We start from the raw sequence: 6,000 nt of genomic DNA on the forward strand, positions 1-6,000 counted from the left end.
TTACCCTTGGAAAACGCCATTTTGGCTATGGTGCATGCTACGCAAAAACTCCCCCATCATTTCCAAGCATATACGGTTGTAGTTTTCACTCAACTCCCTTTGCAATTGTTGCTTCAGAAATCCGATTATACAGGGAGGGTTACCAAATAGGGGACAATTTTAGGTGCATTTGATATAAAGTATATGTCTCGTACTGCGGTTAAAGGGCAAGATCTTGCGGATTTGGTGGTAGAGTTTACTGAAACTCCAATAAGGGTTGGAGCCAAGGAGCAAGGGTTTGGGGGAGAACAAGTTTTAACAGTTTCTCCCCATGGACATTCACCTTGGAAGCTATATGTTAATGGTGTGGCTTATCAAAAGGGATCTGGAGTGGGAGTAGGATAATGTCTCCAGATAGAATCACTATTGCTGGTGGGGTAGCTATGGTTAGGAAACTGGGTGGCAAGGTCATCGGGGTCTTCTCAGACTTAAGGCTGGTTGTTGGCCAAGTTAAAGGGGAATTAAAGGCTAGGGATCTGAGAATGTAGGGATATCTGGTTAAAGCTCAACAGTTACAATCTGGTTTTGAGTCTTTTTCCATACAACAAGTCCCGAGGAATAGGAATGCTCATGCAGATTCTTTGGCAACATTGGCGACCTCTGCTGAACAGGACCTTCCTCGAATTATCCTCGTTAAGGATCTGGTGAGGCCTGTCGAGGAGGACGCGAGAAAAGTTAGCGTACTTTAGATTAGGGCTGTTCCTAGTTAGATGGATCCCATAGTTTCATTTTTGAAGGAGGGGATATTATGGAAGAAAACTCCTCACTTCTGGTTGTCCGAGGAACAAAAATTGAATAAATGCTCTTTTTCAAGGCCGTACTTGATATGTCCATCCTAAAACAGTGGAGCCACTCTTGGAGGAATTGCATGAAGGAATATGTGGAAGTCATACAGCGGACAGATCCTTATCGCACAGAGCTCTCACTCAGGGTTACTGGTGGCCCAGTATGCAAAGAGAAGCGCAAGTGTATGTTAAAAAGTGTGATCAATGCCAAAGATTTACTTTAAACATTCACCAGCCTAAGGGTGTACTCAATCCTTTGTCTAGTCCATGGCCATTTGCTCAGTAGGGCTTGGATATTGTAGTGCCTGGATATTGTAGTGCCATTCCCCAGAGTTGTGGGAAATCGAAGATGGCTTCTTGTTGGAATCGATTACTTCACAAAGTGGTCGAGGCTGAACCATTGTCCAACATTAGGGATGTTGACGCGAAGAAGTTTATTTGGAAGAATGTTGTCACCCGATTTAGGATTCCTCATATGCTCATCTTGGACAATGGGCTCCAGTTTGATAGTAAGAACTTCAAGAGATATTGTTGTGAACTGGGTATTCGGAACAGATATTCAACCTCGGCCTATCCGCAAAGGAATGGACAAGCAAAAGCAGTCAACAAAGTTATAGTCAGTGGGCTTAAGAAGAGGTTGGATGAAGCAAAGGGTAGGTGGGCTGAAGAGCTCCCACATGTTCTTTGGACATATAGGACAACTCCTCATCGATCAACTGGGGAAACGCCTTTTTCTATGACGTATGGGTCCAAGGTTGTGATCCCTTTGGAGACTGGGTTTCCGACGTTAAGGTCAAGCTTGTTCACCCCTAATAGAATTGATTAACTATTAGAGAGGAGTTTGGACTTAGTTGATGAACGAAGAGAAGCGGTCATGGTCCAATTGGCACACTACCAACAAAAACCCAAACAGGGGTATGATACAGGTGTGAAGGTTAGACCATTAGCATGGGGGGATTTGGTGCTAAGAAAAGTAGTGGGAAATGCAAAGAACCCATCTTGGGGGAAATTATGACCTAGCTGGGAGAGGCCATACCACATCACTTAGGTGGCCGAGATAGGAGCTTATTTTCTGTAAGATTTAAATGAAAACGTTATACCATGTTCGTGGAATGTAAATAATCTTCGAAGGTATTATTATTAATGAAAGGCAATCTAGCCATCTTTTGTCTTTACGATTACATGCCCCAATTTTATTTGTTTAAGTGTTAAACAAAACCTTGGTCATGCCTTGTTCCTCTAACCACATACCTTGGATAAATTAATGCTTCTTACTTTTTTAAGTGTTAAACAGAACCTCGGTCATGCCTGATTCCTCAAACCACATACCTTGGGTAAATTAATGCTTCTTACTTTTCTAAGTGTTAAACAGAACCTTGGTTGTACCTAGTTCCTTGAACCATATACCTTAGGTAAATTAATGCTTTTTACTTTTCTGAGTGCTAAATAAAACCTCGGTCATGCCTGGTTCCTCGGACCACATACCTTGAGTAAATTAATACTTTTTTTTTATTTTTCTAAGTGTTAAATGGAACCTTGGTTATGCCAGGTTCCTCGGACTACATACCTTGGGTAAATTAATGCTTCTTACTTTTCTAAGTGTTAAACAGAACCTTGGTCAAGTTTGATTCGTCGAATTACTTACCTTGGGTAAATTAACACCTAACTTATCGTTGAGGGCTAAACAGAAACTTAGTCAGGTTCGATTCCACGAATCACCTACCTTGGGTAAATTAGCACTTGATTTACTAGTAATGGATAATACAGACTCTTAGCAGAGCACCCTAATTGAAGAAATCTCAATGAGTATCACTTAAAGTATTTAAAAGTATATTCATGAAATATTCTTTAATGATAAGCGTAATTTCAGTATGCATTGCTCCTCGGATCACACACCTTGAATGCATTAATATCGTTCATTTGATTCAATCTCAAGTACATAAGTATTTTATTAAGCATTTCTTTTGCTTTATTGCTTGGGTATTTGTGAATATACAAGAATGGTTTTGTGCCAATTAACAATCTTTGGGGACTTACAAAGTCATTTCTATACATTCAAATGTAGCCATTATTGAGATAAGGTAGATAACAAGGTGTATTATGCTTAAAAAAAAAAAAAAAAAAAAAAAAAGGAATTGAAATTTTTCATTAATTAAGAACTGAGACTTTTCATTGAGTTATAGAATTTTTCCTTGCAAAAACATGGGAGTACATTACACTGTGAGACATTCTCTTTCTATTAAAAACAAAACAAAAAAACAAAAACAAAAAAAAAAAAAAACAAAAAAAGGTTGATGTTAGGACATATGTGATTCAGTGTTAGGAACATATGTCAATATTTTATATAATTGGCTAATCCTTTGACAAAACACACTTTACTTGTAATTGGGTAGATCTAGGATGTGTATAATGCTTCAAGAAATAAGGTTTCAAGTTCAAGTGTTAAAGCCATGCAAGTCTGTTCAAGAATCAAGTAATGAAGTGTTGGATTTCAAAGCTCGACAACTAGCATCTATCGAGGTTTAAAAGCTGCTGAAGCCCATGGCTTAATAGCTAGCTTGATAGATGGCTATCTATCGAGGTTTATGAAACTCAGTTTTTTAGAGCTGTTTTTCATCCAATCTGTGAATATGTGTTTAGGCTTTCTTTTCTCACAACCCTAAACATATATAAGGATTATTTTGAGGGCTGTCAAAGGTTACACAAGTTGCACAAGTGTGGAGCAAAGTCTTATTCATGCAAATTGTGACCAGAGACAGAATTTGCCCTAGTTCATCTTTCTCTTAAAGAAGCTATTGTGTTTGTATACCGTAGGGTTTTGTGACCAAGGAGCTTCTTGATATTCATCGTGTGATGAATTGAAGAACTTTGCAGCCAACATTCTTCTCAAGTTGGTGATTAAGTCACGTACTGGGATTTGCGCATCTATTGGTTAGTCACGTATTGGGAACCGTGCATTGAAAAGGAGAGATTGTCACTACAAAACAAGTCCAATTGGATATTGGGGTAAGGGTTCAACTGTAGGTTAGTATAGGTACTGCAATTCCTTTACTTGTAACCGCTTGTTTTGATAATAATGGATTCTCGGGAGTAGTGACCTTAAAATCACCCGGTAGAGTTTTTGCCGTGTAGGTTTTCCCCATTCGTAAACAAATCCCCATGTCAATTTAATTTTCGCTGCACTTTAGTTTATTGGTGATTTGTTTGTGCTACCACACATTTTCCATGTTAATTTGATTAATTACTAAACTTGGCTAATTAATCAATTAATTCATCACAAGTGGTCAAAATATTCTTGGCCTATCAGTTGAAGTTCATAAAAGTGGTGGGTTAGCGAGCATAATGAGGAAGAGTAGAGTCCTAATTGCCTTTGGATGGAGAAGGGTCAGCCTTAATTGTTGTGGTGGATTTGAATGCTCAACCTCTTTCCCTTGGGAAGCCACTTTCTCTTTTGGTGCTTTTGGAGGCCTCGAGGTAGTTTTGGAAGTAACCTCTTTTCCTTGGGAAGCTTCTTTCTATTTTGAGGCTTGTGCTGGATCAGAGATAGCTTTTGTGGTACCCATGTTGGCCGGTTGAGTGGCTGTAGAAGCTTTGGCCATGGATAAAGCAATGGCAAGGGCCTTGTCAACAGGCTGGATAGTTAGGGGAACCTTGGGGGCAGTGGTTGCCTGGGAGGCCTGAGAAGTTGCTATTCGTAGGGCTGGAGGGTAGAAAATGTTCTCCTTCTTCCTCAAATCCAAGGAAGCTTCTACTTTGGCCAAATTTAACGCCTCAGTCCACACTTGTAGGCAATAACCTCGGCAAACTCTCGTGACTTGGGCCCTGAGAGCGTCCTCCATTTCCTTCACCCCTATGTCGTAACCAGACTATTCAACTTGGGTGATAGCCTCTTCTTTTTTATCCAGCTCTTTCTTTTGAGCCTTGATCTACTCACAAGCAATGACCAATTGTTCCTCAGTTTGGCGAAGCTGCAGATGTTGATCCTCGGCCTACTTCTCAGTGCCAGCTAGTGCATCTTCAACACTCTTCCTCTCTCTATTGGCCTCAATCAGCTTGGTGTTAAGGTCTTTAATTCTTTTCTCCACCACAGCTAGAGTTTAGACAATAGCTATACACCTTGCTTCCTCCTCCTTTAGCTGAGTGTGGGCATCATCCACCCACTCCTCAGCAATGTTTGTTGTTTGGATGGCCTAGAAGAAGGTAACACAGTGAATCCATCAAAATATATATATATATATATATATACACGATAATGAATATATGTAACGATGATAGTGGAAGAAAGATGCACATAGTAATATAAGAAATGGACTGATTGGCATACCTTGACCAAGTCTCTTTTTAAGATCAGGAACACCTCATGCCTTTTTAGAGTTTTCAAGTCGGCCATATCCTAAGGCAGAAGCAGGGGCTATTTTAGTGCATTGGCCACATAGCCAGCCTTGCCCTTCTGCAAGTCCCTATTGGAAGAGTCTAAGGGGAATGGGGCTTCGTCCAGCTCGAGTGGTAGGTTCCAGGTTGGAACCCTAGGGTTGCGCTCGGGTACTCTCTCTATGCCTGTACCCTCGGTCGAGGGCTTCTTTTGTGCCCCTTTTGCAATTTTTGCCCCTTTTTGGGGTTTAAGCTCCTTAAAAGGTACAACCTCGCCTTCTTCAGACATGTCCTTCCCTTTTTTATCCTTCATCCTCTTCTTCTCTGCTAGTTTGGAATGGGATATATGGGTAGGAAAAGGTGTAGGAGGGCGAGATTGAACAGCCACCTTAGGGGTAGACCCTCCAACATGTGATTCCAAGAGCTCTAGCAGACTGGTGTTCTTTTTCCTTTGGAGCACCATAACTTCAAGAATGTTAGAGGGCTCTTGGTTGCTGCTTACTTGAGCAGGAGGTAAATCGGAGAAGGAAGCTTGGAGAGATTTGATGGGGGATGACCAATCAAAGACCTTGAAGTCCTCTTTGGAATCTATAACCTCAATTACTTTGGTCACCTCTTCCTCAGGAGCTTGGTGCGAAGAGGTTGCTTCTTCCCCAGAAGTTTGTTGAATGGGCAATTCAACTAGCTGGGTGCCTACAGGAGGAGGACCGCCAAGGAAGCTGGGTACTGCAATATGGATTTGTTGCAATAGAGGAGGGTCTTTCACGGTTATGATGTACTTGGGAGATTGAAAACTTGTGGAGAT

The sequence above is a fragment of the Quercus robur genome, chromosome 12 (assembly GCF_932294415.1).
Source record: "Quercus robur chromosome 12, dhQueRobu3.1, whole genome shotgun sequence".
Taxonomy (NCBI): Eukaryota; Viridiplantae; Streptophyta; class Magnoliopsida; order Fagales; family Fagaceae; genus Quercus; species Quercus robur.